General features: G+C 41.6%; 1 non-coding gene across 1 annotated transcript; it reads right to left on the bottom strand.

Moving 5' to 3' along the window:
* Window positions 1-267: 267 nt before the first annotated feature.
* TRNAS-UGA (transfer RNA serine (anticodon UGA)) lies at window positions 268-349 on the bottom strand. The gene has a single exon. It is a non-coding gene; the product is annotated as a tRNA-Ser (tRNA).
* Between the last annotated feature and the right edge of the window lie 14,611 nt (window positions 350-14,960).

Raw genomic sequence — 14,960 nt, 5'->3', positions numbered from 1 at the left:
ACACACCATTACCCAGAGAGCAAAAAGTTACCGAACTCAAGATGTTTAGAAAAAGCAAGCACATATGTGGCGTTGCTGAATTTTCCAAATCCGATCGCATGATTGAAACATTATTGTAACGGGATTGCAAAACGCGTATTTAAATTTAAAACAATGAAGTTGACGTGATTGACCGTTATTTTCAAGGACTAAGATGGACTCAGGTATATTTTAAGAGCTGGGGCACTGATATTTTGAAGCAATGAATTATTACTGTAAAACGAATATCGCTGCGGACAGGATTCGAACCTGTGCGGGTAGAACCCATTGGATTTCAAGTCCAACTCCTTAACCACTCGGACACCGCAGCAGATACAAATTAAGTTCCGAACGTAGCTTTCTTTTATGAAGGTGTATTTCGTGATGCCGGAATCTATATCTTGCTCCGGAGTCCCGCGTAATGGGTCAGTTGCGCTGGTCACAGAAGCGTGTTTTGATGTTTGACTCTTGTAGATCAGCTAAAAATAATAAAATATGTCCGAACAGCAACCTTACTCCGTTCAATATCAACTTAGATATCGTGCTTTGTAAAGTTCGTTTTATGACGTCATCCACGGCGGTGGTAGTGACACCCTCGGTTTTCTCGACCTCCCTTTCCTCCGTGTTTCACGCTGAATGACCAGTGCAAATGTGCGTCACACCGACTATTGAAAGCAAGGCGGAAGAAACCAAGGGTGTCTCTACCGCGGTGGATGACGTCAAAAACTCGACTTTTCAAAGGGCGATATCTCGGATAATATTGAACGTAGAAAGTTGTTACTTGTACGGATCTCATTATTTTTAGCTTATCTACGAGAATTAATAATCAAAACAAAATTCTGTGACCAGCGCAACTGATCCATTGTCCACTAAAAATGTCATTGTTACATGCACTCCCTCGAATGAAGCATAATCGTATGTATTCGAATCATTTAAGAGAAAAATGGGTGAAAATCCTTGATCCTAAATCCTTCCTAAAGCGTGAAAGAAAGGTTAAATAAATTATATAAAAAGAAATAAAGATAGCCGTATAGTGTCTTGACCGTCCACCGTAAAATGAACCCTAGTCTTCGGTGACAAATGTTTAAGACAGCAAATTCTCCATCTGATCTAAAATTGCGTCATGGACAAAGTACTTTTTTACATTCCAAAAACTACGAGATTGGTTTGGTTCATTATTTTGTCCGTGGGAGAGTAACATAAATTTTAATCCAACTATTTTACGTCCCAATTACGTCATATATCAAAACCTTGCGATTATTGTTTCTGGAAGCCTAGTTTTTTAAATTACCACCCTTAAATCACTGAGGCCTAGACTTTTTCGTTATTTTTCTGTTGAAATCGTGGACAGTTTCCCCGAGCCTAACTCGATTTTGGATTTTTTGGGACACGAGAATTATTTTCTTTGATCATTCACGTCCGAGTTTACCCGTGGCAGTCTTGCGCTTCTTTCACAGTCAAAGATCCTTTTTTTTCCTTCCTCTTTTTGCGAAAAGGGAGAGGGAGAAATAGGGCAAAGCGAGGCTCCACGAGGCAAGCAGTGGAGTGCGACTTACAATTAGAATATAGATTCACGGTGTGTTGCAAGTAATTATAGAGAACAACCAGCATCATTTCCATACACAAGTGCGGAAGCATTCCTGATTTGTGCATACTGCTGTTCTAAGGAAAAACCCCGTAAGTGCCTTCAGGCATTGCTAAATTTCCTTTGATAAAATACACATTTATTTGGAGGATATGGAACATTTCTCTTCCAATTTTTTCGTCAATGCTATTCCCCACTTAATTTAAAATATTTGAACATTTCAAGGAAAAATATGCATAACTTTCCTCAAAAATGAATATTTTTGCTCGGGAAATTTGGCAACATTTGAATGCTCATGCGGGGTTTTTCCTGACCACGGCAGTATATATGCTCACGTATTCAGGCAACGCATGTTTCCATACATTCTTGTTACGATGATGGGTAACTGAGACGTTTCGCTTGCGTCCTATCGCCTCCCGCTCCTGATCTCCTCTTTTCTTCTTCTTTTCCCTCCTATTCTTCTTCTTCTCCTTATGCTTAATTCATCAATCAAGTGTAGTTGAAAGACTCTGTCGAACTCTGGCGGAGCCCGCGAGTGTTCATACTCTGAAATTGGCTTCAAATTAATCTTTTCCCGTGAATAGAACGCAAAGCAGTCCACGCGATCTCTGAGGGGGCGGGGTCAGGGGGTCAGAGCATCTCTTTTCTCACTCTCAATAAGCCCATTTCATAAGCGCCATCATGCTTCGCAACGTTGTCATATCAGTTAGGTAGAAAACTCTTTTTTAGAGATATAGGTAAATGTCGACGGCTCTATGTCCATTAAATGTGTATCGTGGATTGCGACTTTGTAAGTCTCCACTCATGTTTTGTTTTTATACTGGAAAAACGACCGCCAGCCGGCCGATTATTGAAATTGATAGACAAAGCTATAGATGAAGAAGACAAAAGGAATATGGAGGTATCCTACCGGTGGAGGCGGGTGGTTACGATGGACAAAGGAGGTAGGTAATAGACTAACTAACGGCAACCGACAAGAGACCCGACAGTTAGTCTATCAGTTTCCCTCTTAGCCTGTAAAGACCACCAGTTTCGTCCAATGGGATCGCTCCATACTCCCTACGTCTTCTTTGTCTAAACCTTTTCTATCAATTTCAATAATCGGCCCGCAGTTCCCATCAGTTTTTAAGAATTTTCACTCAAATCTAAAATTGATCGTGCGAACTTGCGCAGAATATATACTGCGCACAGGGCCGGATTGGGGGTGGCCACATGGGCCGCGGCGCATGGCGGCAAAATTTAGGGGGCGGCAAATTTTGCAATCTTTTTGAATGTAGGTATCAAAAAAAGAGAGAGAAAAATCGGATTCAGAAAATAAATTACAAACGAGAAAAGGCGACAAAATCTCTCATTTCCTGAGAGTAAAAGAATAGTAATTTCTAATTTCGTCGTCTTTCGGTGATACAAAAGACAACGCCTTTAGGGTCATTTGTAAGATCTCTTGTCAACCTCTAGTCACCAAACCTGTGGTCAGATTCTGACCAGCAGTCAATCTGCTGATCAGCCTATCTACTGGTTTGCGAGAGAGAACAAAGGCTGACCGGGACTTGACCCGACGAAAACCGGGAGTCATACACACCTATACCTCTGGTCAGCTCAAACCACCAGTTTGACAAGCACCTGACCAGTGTAGTGACCAGATATCTTACAATCGGCCCTTAATTAGTTGAGCTAAGAGAGAAACCAAACACGCAATTCGACCTGGAACGGAGAGGCGCGGCGGTCGGCATGAAACACATAGCGCTTACAAGACTGCATGAATACTTCACGCATTGCGTCAAACACACTGCGGTCAGCAGCAGTCGGCTTGAAACGCATAGCGCCTACAAGACTACATGAATACCTTACGCATTGCGCCAACACAGTGCGGTCGGCGCAGCGGTGGAAGTTAAAATTTTTAACCACATTTATGTTTGTTCTTTCATAATTTTTTCGTTCTTTTTCATAAATGGATAACCTTTTCCAAACAAGGATGGGTTTACGGAACTGAACTTTTGTCAGTGTTGAAAGGGCTTTTACAAAAACTGTGCCCAACATGAGGAAACGCGTCTTATACACCCCTCTCCCACCGGTACGTTCACTTGATGGTTTTTATAGATCGTATTCAACAGATCACACAGGTGAGATTATATTGATATCGATTGGTTCAATATGTAATCAAAGCTTCAAAAGTCAATTTAGAAATCTGAGGTAACGGGTCTTATGTGATCGAATTTTTATTCTCTCGAGTACCAAATGGCAATGAAAAGTGAAATTGTTAGGAGTTTTTTCATACACCGGAAAAAAATTCACCTAGATGTAGAGTCCAGACTCTTAAAAACATCGATAAGAAAAAATACTCTTGATTAAATCGAGCTTTTTGCTTGAATCAGAAGGAAATCCACCTAAATCAAGAGACTCGGCTCTTCGATTCAAGGGAAAATCGGATCGAATCAAGAGTAGTTTTTCTTGTCAGTGTTAATAAGAGTCTGGATTCTAGATCTAACGTCTTTCTTTCCAGTGTAGCACTGGCTACCAAACAAACCAAAAATTACACAAAGTGCTACTACCATAATTTTGTATATCAACACTTTCAATAAGCAATATTGTGTTGAGCAACCAAGTCCTTTGGGTTGACCTGACACAAAAAAGTAACACAAAGTAACACAGAGTGACATCAAACACGGACATTTTTAACTGTTGTGGATCTGGCAACAGAGGCATTTTCGTGAAGAAGACACTCCAAGCCGCGAGCCTCCGTGTCAAGAGCGCGGAGAAACAGGGCACGGGAGGGTGCCCCCTGCCCCCCTCCTCGGAGAAGCGCCCCCCGAGGAAGTTTCATCGAAAGCGCGTGCTGACTCCCGGTACCGTATCAACATGGGGGTTGCCCATGGCCAAAGCAAGTTCGTCGCTCAGTTGCCGATTGGACTGGAAAACACTCACGAAATGGGTCTCTTGCACACGAGAAATAACAACCGATCGAGCATAGAGCACTTTAATAGGAATGGTATGGCCACCGGAGGATGCACTCCTAATTGGTTCGGTCATGTTCAGCTTCATGAAGCTCTTCCGATAAAAGAAATGGCAGACGTTGCATGCAGCTAATTCAAAAGTTGAGATAATACGGTTTTCCGTACGGTTTCCGTGTTTCCGATGGTGTTTTTCTGCACGACACGATTAAGTGTTGCTTCCTCTAAATTTTCTGCCGGTAGTAAACGCTGTATATCCATAGCCGATTGCGAAATTATGATCCCTAAATACGCCTTAAATTATAGGTTGGTGGGTCGTCCAAATATTCCGGCATTTCGGTTGTCATTTCAACCTCTTTCATCTGTCCTCTGCAAGGCACCCGGAGCACCCAAAAGACAACTCTACCTCCCCTCCCATTACAATAAGCAAGGCTAGCTTGATCGCTCCCCCTTCATTTTTTAGATAATATCAAAGAGGGCCTGAAAAATAGCTTAAAACAATCGTTTTTCAATTGAAAAATATACCCACATTTTTTAAGCACATGGCTTTTGTAAGAATGAGGTTTTCCATCCTTTCACACGATATCTAATGGCAAGTCCAGACCACATCCACCCTTAAGTAGCTTGGAAAATGCTTGTAATCCTGGCCCCCTGAGGTGAAATCCGTCGAAATCATCACTGATATGTAAGTTCCACGGTTCAGCAAATTTTCAGCGATGTAGATGGATTCCATCTGCAGTACCTACACCTGACTCTACACTTTTCGCCTTAATTCCAACCGTTGGATAAGTAAACGTATTTATGTTGGAAAAAAAAAAAAAAAAAAAAAAAAAAAAACTTTCCACAACGCAGTTGTCACATGCTCACGGCTCATCATATATACTTTGTCGCTTATTGTTAGTTTCTTTCGATTGTAAAATCCCACTTTTCCATTTTGCCGAAAGGAATGACGCTCACTTGCACATTGCTTCTTATGCAGCCTCTTGGGGCAGAAACCATCTTTCTCACCCGTCTCTAGAGCACTCACTCAGGAGGAGTACGGACATGTCGAAACATGGAGCTCCTAAGACTCAAAAGATCAGAAAACCTTTGAAAACGAAAATTGTCTCTGTCAAGATTCCAATATCGGCCGAGAATATTCATAAATGTGCGTTCTTCCGCAAAATGAGTAAAATGCAAAAACTAAGTCAAATACGTGCTTTAAGAACGACGGATCGTGACGATTGTGATAGTAAATCACCGTGAATAATTTGAATTCATAGATTGGCTACCTTTTTGGTCTCTAAGAGCTCCATCACCTAACCTCAAAATTACCGACGTGTTCGAACTCTCCCTACATAGGTACCCTACCTGTCTCCAGCTCATTTTAGCAGAAATACGTCCACGTATGCATCGTTTCCAATGCAGATTGAGGAGGGATCTGAGGAGGAAACAAATCCTTGCTCGACTAACAATAAGCGTGTGGAGTGTGCACTCAGAGCGATTGAGTTGCCATTAGCTGCTTCTCCTCTTGTTTACACTGAGGTCGGTGCGCGGCGTAGATCGGGGACGGGGGCAATTTAACAGGGGCTAATCAGAAAATGAGCTGTACGAGCCGGTCGAGCACGGTGTTGGTGTTGTGTTACGCGCGGACCGCGGTTGCAGATAGGGATATCCAACACGGAGCACCTTAATCACTTAGATGGACCACTTTAGATGAGCGCCGTGTGCCGTGCCGTGCGCGGACGTGGGTTCGATTGCGCGGGTGCGAGCATCGAGGCGCGCTCGCGCTTGACGCCGCGCGCGCCGCCCCGCCGCCCCGCCGCCGTCGTCTACGTGAATGGGGTAACATCCGTTTGTTCTGCTCCGTGCCCGCTCCCGCCGCTCATCTCGTCTTCGCCATCGACGACGGGTAAACGGTCCGAGGCAACGTCCATCCACGGCCAGTCGGCTCATTATTGAAATTCATAGACAGAGCTATGGACTAAGGGAAAATAGAGTCATCTTATTGGTGCACTGGAAAAAAGTTCGGTTATATGAACCGAACGTCCGGTGTCCAACATCTTCGGTTTGTCAAAGTGAACTTTCGGTTTGTCAAACTGAACTTTCGGTTCGTGTAAGCGAACATTTGATTCGTATGACCGAACTTAGTTCGTCTTAAGAGTGTAATCGAAAGTGATCTCATTGGTGCACTGAAAAAAAAGTTTGGCCATATGAGCCGAATGTCCGGTGTCCAACATCATCTCAACTATTCGATTTGGCAAGGTGAACTTTCGGTTTGTCAAACTTAACTTTCGGTTTGTCAAACTGAACTCACGGTTTGTCAAACTGAACTTTCGGTTCGTGTAACCGAACATTTGATTCGTATGAACATTCGTGCAGTCTTGACTCGTCCTAAGTACAGGGTGTCTCATCACCCGTACTAGGCTTTTTTCTTCGTTGATTCCATTTGGATAAAGTGAGAATCGACCCGAAGGAATCTAAATCTCGCAGCCCTGAAGCTCCAGGGATTGCTAAATCGGGCACTCACGATCGATCAATTTAAAAGATTGTAAAAGCTGTAACTTAATTTTGAAAACTTAAATTGAAAAACTCACGCTTCTACTATTGATAGTAGAAGCGTGAGTTTTTCAATACAAATTTTCAAAATTAAAAAAAGGGGGGGGGGTCATTTAACATTTAGGGTTTCCTTCAAACTGTTGAAATGATTCCATCAGTGGCAAGACGTAAAATATGATTGCTTACCGATATTTCCCCATTTGAAGCTAATGGAAAATAATCGATTTTTAAGGTGTCCGTTGCGAACACCCTGTGTATCGATCCTTTTCCATAGGTTTAAATGGCAGATCAATCGATCTCGAAGCACTGCTCGCGCCACTGCATTCCATCAAATTCAGGAAGTGCGGACTAAGCTTGAAAAATTTACAAAACCCCCCCGTATCACTTCCGAAAACTACCTTTTTCAACCGCTGGGATTGCTCCACTTTCCCGTCGTCTTTTATGTCTATCACCCTGTCTATCAGTTTCAATGATCAGCCCGACGCCTTACGTAAAAAAAACATGAGAGGAGCGCAAGCCAATTGAGCACGGATAAAACGGTGGACTTGGAAAGCGCGGTAAATCTATGGGGCATTAGCGCCGCTCGGTCGGGTTTAGATAACATAAATAAATTTATTGTGGCCGAAGACGGAGATATTGTCATAAATAATTAAACGCGACCACGTTTGGTGAAGGCGTGGAGCGCAGGCGGGGGTGAAACTATGGGTGGATCTGATTGTAATTAGCGTTGTTGTTGTTGATTATGACGGCGCGGAGTAATTAACAGTTCATTATCGATGTATAGAACTCATCACTTCATCGACTAACAAGGCGAGCTAAGTTCTTGCGTCCGCCATCCGTCGTCTCTGGTCGTCGTTCAGCGTCGTGGCGCACTTTGCGATATATCGATTGATCCGTCATTTAAACTTATGGAAAAGGATCGATCAGGGTGTTTGCAACGAACACTTAAATAATCGATTCTTTACCACTCCTTCAAATGGGGAAAAATCGATACTCGATCATTCACGCCGCGCCACTAGCGTCTTTGCTGTAATCGCAAATCAGTTACGCTGGACCTAACCCATTTAAATGTATAGGAGAAAATCGATATATCTCGAAACGGGCTGCTTCACCGAGAATCGATTCTTTACCATGGATTAAATGGAGGAAAACGAAGGTTATCAACTTTCGAGTATTATCACGATTGTCGTCGTCTCATGCTCAAGATATTAAGTTAGAAAGTTCAAAATTCGTAGCAGTAAAACTGCGGGCTGATTATTGTGATTGTTAGACAAAACGATGGACAAAGAAGGCAAACCGAAAATAGAGCGATCCTATTGAAGGAAGTAGAGTGTTGCAATGGACAAAGGAGGTAAGTAATGTAGACTAACTAGAGACCCTTTAGTTACCTAGTTGATTATTTTTGCCCTTTCTATAAAAAACACCCGTTTCAACCCATAGGATCTTCCATGTCTCCTATGTATTCTCTGTCTATCGCTTTGTCTCTTTTACAGGGCCGGATTTTCCTTCTTGCCGCCCATGGGCCGCCTGTATTTTGCCGCCCCCTTCTCATTCGTTTTGAACCATCAATAAGAACCATCAAGTGAACGTGCCAGCGGGAAAGGGGTGCATAAGACGCGTTTACTCGTGTTGAACACATTTTTTGGGAAAGCCCTGTCAACACTACTAGCAAAAGGTCACGGAACTTTGCGCGAAAGTCAAGTTTCGTAAACCTATCTCTAATGGACAAGGCCTTCCATTCATAAGAAATGAACGAAAAAATTATGAAAGAACAAACACAAAATTAGGTTTAATGTTCCGCCGCCGAGCCGCGCCGACGCAAGAAGTATTCACGCAGTCTTGTAGGCGCTATGCGTTTCACGCTGACCGCACTGTGTTTGGCGCAACGCGTGAAGTATTCATGCATTCTTGTAGGCGCTATCCGTTTCACGCTGACCACAATAACCGCACTGTGTTTGATGCAATGCGTGAAGTATTCGTGCAGTCTTGTAGGCGCTAATAAGTGTTACATGCCGAGTGCCGCGCCGAGGGCTTCTCCTTTTCATCTCAAGTCCTCGTCATCATTTCTCCCTAAGTCGCGCCGTTCCAGGCCAAATTGTGTGTTTGGTTTCTCTCTTAACTCGACTAATTAAAGGTGCTGTCTCTTCTATCACTGAAAGACGACTTTAGAAATTTCTATACTCTCAGGAAATGAGAGATTTTGTAGCCTTTTCTCGTTTGTAATTTTTTTTTCTAAATCCGATTTTTTTTTATACCTACATTTAAAAAAATTGCAAATTTGCCGCCCCTAGATTTGCCGCCATGGGTCGCGGCCCATGTGGCCACCCCCTTAATCCGGCCCTGCTCTTTGAGGCCATTTTTTCGGCTATATCGGGTATTATCGTTAATGACGGAAGCGTCATAAAAGCGATAATTGATTATTTGTGTAGATAAATATTTATAGGAATCATTGTGCATTACCAATGATTCCCATCCACTGCGTTTGAACTTGGCATTCCTGAAAATTGTCAGTAAGGAGAGGCGTCTTGAGCCGGCAGCGAGGAGAGGAGTAGGCAACAAGTCTTCGCTCGACAGACAAAAGAGCGTAACTTCACATTGAGATGAGCCGGGAAAAGCATTGAGTTGCGTATGGACAACAAGGCTTTATCTCAAATCGTACTTACGCTCTTCTGTGTCCCGAGCGACAAAGTGGTAGCGATGGCGGAACCCAGTTACCGGTTCCCGGTTCCACGGAGGAAGCTGGAAAGAGGGAACCCGCCTGCGATGAGTAACTGTTGACTGTGACGTACTGTACGACGCCGACTTGGTCGACGATAAATAATTATGATGGATTTTCGTCGAGGCTTCATTTCCGTGATTTGTGGCCGTTTAGAGGACGTTTTTATCGTGTCGTTGAGGGTGGCGGCCGCGCAAGGCTCTCGCTCTTGCACAAAGGCTCCATGTGACCCAACGCCACTCGCAGATAAGCATCTCTGTTTTTCGGCCGGTCTCCGCCGACGCCGCGCCGCTGTGACGTATCGACGGTGAAACTACCAAACCACGTATCTCGGTTTGCGACGTCGCAGACTTCCTGTCATACTTTATTTTTTAAATGAAAAACTACTTAACGTCTAGTCTTGAAAATTTCTGTGATTTTTCCTCTTTGTGCGGAGAAAATTCTGTGAAAATTTCAAGGAATGATATTGATTTGGTCGACTTTAAAAAAGTAAAATGCGAGCGTAGATTTTTAAACACCGCAAACGAGATACGTGGTTTGGTAGTTTCACCGTCGGTATGCTGCCGTGCTAAGGAAAAATGCCGTATGAACCTTCAGGCGTTGCCAAATTTCCTATGATAAAACACGACTTTCCCGGTAAACTTGTGAATATTTTTCTTCCAAATTTTCAGATAATTTAATTCGCAATTTCACCCTAAATTCCTGAAGATTTCAGCGGAAAATATTCATAAATTTCCTCAAAAATAAACATTTCAGTGAAGGAAATTTGGCAACTCTCGAATGTTCATACGGCGTTTTTCCTTAGGGCAGTATGCGAACCGGGGCGACGTCATCGAGGATCTTGGAGGTAGCAATGTGTGCTTCGTATCAAAACGGATCTTTAATCTGAGGCGCCGTGGGAATCCACTTCGTTCGGAGGCTTTCTGCCGCGCTGAGTGAAAACACCGTAAGTGCATTCGAATGTTGCCAGATCTCCTGTCGGAAAATATTTATTTTTAGGAGAAAGTATTGGGTATTTCGCCTTGAAATTTTCAGAATTTTTAGATCAAATTACGAACGAGATCTTGTGATAAATTAAAGGAGAAATATTCATACATTTTCCTGAAAATTCGTGATTTATTGAAGGAAATTTTGCAATTCCTGATGGCTCATACTGCGTTCTTACTTAGCAGCAGATGAAAGCTCCTGCAAGCCAAACAAATTCTTCAAGGGTCAAAATTCTAGAGGATCAAAGTTTGATAAGTATAGTCCTCTAGTTCTTTGGTTTACGGTTTTTTATTTTCGTTAACCATAGGTGGTTGACTGAATTATTTTGGTTACTTCTTCTGTTGATGATTTTTTACATGACACTTATTTTGTTGTTGCTCACTTTCAGTAAGTCCTGTCAATAGGAATTATTTTTGATATTATAGGTGGGTTTATCTGTGGGTTCCTTTGGTTCTTGGTGCAAATTTAAATAATTGTAAGTTAATCTCTCAATTCACCATCTTACATTATTTATTACCAGCTTTCCGGGCTTGTGAACAATCCGACAATTTATTATTTTACTCATCATTTTTTTCCCTCAATGAAGTGCTCGATAGAGTAACATGTGTAGTCATTGATAGAAACTCTCATAAATAGAGGTGCTACAAAGTTTTCCTGATTTCGACCATCTTGTGTTAAAATGAAGAAATTTGATAACAGAAATGAACAATAAATCGATGGTGAAACTGCAAAAATGCGAATCTCTGTTTGCGGCGTTGCAGACATATTGTCATATTTTATTTTCTACGTGGAACAATACTAATCACCATTTATATGAATACTGGTGATTTTTTTCTCTATATGTTGAGAATATTCTGTAAAAGCTTCAAGTCATTATATTGGTTCGGTCTCCTTTTCAAAATAAAATAGGGGTGGAGATTTTGAAACACCACAACCGAGATATGCATGTTTGCAGTTTCACCGTCAAAATGCAAATACCGAGGCGCAACGAAGATTTCCTGTGTTCGAGCATTGCTTAAAGTATTCCATGTGGTTTCAGGATATTTTGTCAACGATTTTTTGTCCACGCACCTTTTTTGTCCAGTAGTTAACGCCCACATGTAAAATAAGCAAAGGTGACTTGGTCGAAGCGTTATATTTTAGTCGGTATGTAAAATTATATTGACAACATAGAAATGAGAAATTGAGAGAGAATGAGGTGTTGTTATGGTTGCTCATTTTCTAAATGAAATGTTATTACTTTCTCCTTTTGAATCATCTTTTTAAATTGTCATTGGTGAATATTTGGTTTTATTTCTGTCCTTAAAATATTCGATGTACAATGTACCCTAGATATGTATAGGTCCTTTTTTTAATTTTTTCTTTACGAAATTATTACTTCATTTTGAAAAAATTTATATTTTTAAAACGTGACAAATATTTTTAAAACCTTTTCCAAGCGACATTAATCTCAATAAGCCGCAGTTGTGCCGACAGAAACTTCAAAAATTAACAAAAGAGGAGAAAAAACCAAGAAGCACGCAATCTTTAGTTTCAACCCATTTGTACATCGATCCTATAGAGTCAAATACGTCAAATTTTGAGCGTTTGGTTGCGCGTACACCTCGCTGCAGCACAATAAAAGCACAAAATGTAAAAGAAAAATTAAATTGCTTTGGAAATCATTTTTGACACGGAACCACCAATATTTAAAAAACACACATTATATTATTATTCTCCTTTGATAAATTGATACATATTTTTCCCCACCAATTTAAATGAGAATAATCAATGCTGAGTGTGTTAACATTTCAAAATCATGAGTTAAAAAACGCTGACTATGCGAGTATAAATATTAAAACCTAACAGAGCGGAGCGGCGTGCTGCCAGCGCGAGAGGCTCACTAGCGCCTACAAACCTAAGTGGATACTTCGCGCATTGCACAATGCTTGAAGTATCCACTTAGGTTTGTAGGCGCCAATACGCGTTTCGCGCTGGCCGCCCGCCCGACCAAAACTCCCTCACCGAAAAAACGCGTGGACGTAAATTACTAGAAAAAACAGGTGCGCGGACAAAAAATCGTAGACGAAATGTCCTATAACCTTCCATGTAGCCTACACCAACTTAGGTATTCAATGTAAGTAGTTCGGAAGCGGCAATATTCGCTTTCAGCGGTAGGGTCAAATTCATTCGTGCTATGATTACAGCATTATCAGAGTGATGTTAATACTAAGTATAGTTTTTGACGTTTATTGTGCCTAGTTCACCTCCAGTGACATTAAGAGATCGTGTTAGCGACTTGAGAGCAGTAATAGTTTCTTGATAAGTCTGGTCGTGTTTATTCGCGTTTTTAAAAATTGCACTGGACCAACTTCAGTCCCTCACTTTACGAAGTATCTTGCTCACTCCGACCAGATTATTTTAAAATATTTGTCCAGGCAATACGGAAGATTAATATTAAAGTAGCTTGCAACGTTTCAGTTAGATTTATATCCACGTGTGCTGCCAGTTCCCGATATTATCTAGAGGTATCTTTGCTTCATACCATTCACTCACCTGTGAAAAACCTCTAAACTTTTCAAAAAAAAAAAACAAAAAAAAAATAGATTTTACATGAAGTCAGTTGTGCTATGTATAGTATTTGTTCCATTTTTAATGAGACCCATGTTCAATTAAAAGTTCTTCGATGTCTTCATGTTTGTTCACTTCCACCTCAATTTGGAACAAAATTCGTGAAATTTGGCGACGAGGGCTGTATCCAACTGAGTCTGACTTTGTGCCTAGGCGGTGTGACCATGTGGGTATATTAATAAAGCAGAAATAAGAGGCTAATAGAATGTATTTTTATTTCTGTTGACGGCTCCGCTGGTCTAGGCGAAGGATGCGGGGGTGCAGGATTGCGGGTGGAGGCAGGTGAGGGCCATGAGGGGGTGTCGGGGGACAAGTGGCGCAATTTCCCACGCTGCAGCTAAACCACTGCTTGCCAGCATCTTAAGGTAGGCTTAGCTCTACCGTGATGACCAGAGATCTAGCCGCAGTGACATTGTTGCCACATGCATGTTTCAACAGGCAATTTTAAAAGGCAGCCTCAATGCAAAAACTTCGATGGATAAAGACAACGATCTAAAATGGAAATGAAAATATATTTCGACAAAATTTGTAGAAGTCTCTGCAACGGGCTGATTATTGAAATCAATTCACCATGCGATAGATCCAGCGGGCTGATTATTGAAATTGATAGACAAAGAGGACATGGGGAACATGGAGCGATCTTATTGGTTGCGACGGGTAGTTCATTTTCTCTTTGTCTCCTTTTCTATCGCTGTGTCCACCGATTTCAATGATCAGCCCGTTGGGAATCAAAGTTTCCGATCAAAGTTTTTTCGGGTCTTCCTAATTTTGTCTGGAGAGTTGTTCATCAGCGACGGTATAGATGGCGTGAGGATTGAACTTTTGTATCAAGCCTTGCGTCATACTCATGACGGCGTTTCGATGCCGTCTTGGATTTTCTTGGATTCATGGATGGTTGTGTGATCTACTAATGAGGTCTAAAAAGACACAACACATTACAGATCTCTCGGCATAACCTCATCATAGTACCTATTCCAATGTAAACTGCCTGAGCTGAACACTCTCCCCTTTAACCTTGTGCAGGTTTGCATTTAAGCCCAACATTTTTGAACTTTTTTAGCCCTGTTTTACCGTCATAGGCAGAATAATGTGGACCAACCACTACTTAGCCACCATGTTATACATACAGTACGGGCCACGTTTTTTAGTGTTTTTTTTTTCATTTAACTCCTTCATTTACTAACATTCACAGGTGTTTATTGATTAAAAAGCTACTATACATATTGTTTAATCATTCTAATTACCTTAGTTATTTTCACAAATTACTTAGTAGGATTAATACTTCCAAATTTTGGGTTTAAACAATGTAAGCATTCTATATTGCGTAAGGTGAGCTCCATAAACGCATTGTCACTTGCTCCATTTATTTGCGGGGATAGGAAGAGAGAAGATGGAGAGGTGCGTGAACGATCGATTATCAATATTTCCCCATTTGAAGCTACGGTAAATAATCGATCATTACGTCGTTCGCTGCGAACACCCATTTATCAATTATTTTCCAAAGGTTTAAAAGGAGAATCAATCGATTTATCGCAAAGCACGCCACGTAATTGAGGAG

The sequence above is a fragment of the Bemisia tabaci genome, chromosome 2 (genome assembly GCF_918797505.1).
Source record: "Bemisia tabaci chromosome 2, PGI_BMITA_v3".
In the NCBI taxonomy this organism is placed as follows: domain Eukaryota; kingdom Metazoa; phylum Arthropoda; class Insecta; order Hemiptera; family Aleyrodidae; genus Bemisia; species Bemisia tabaci.
The sequence above is the reverse complement of the archived record's forward strand: the minus strand, read 5'-3'. Positions and strand labels throughout refer to the sequence as shown.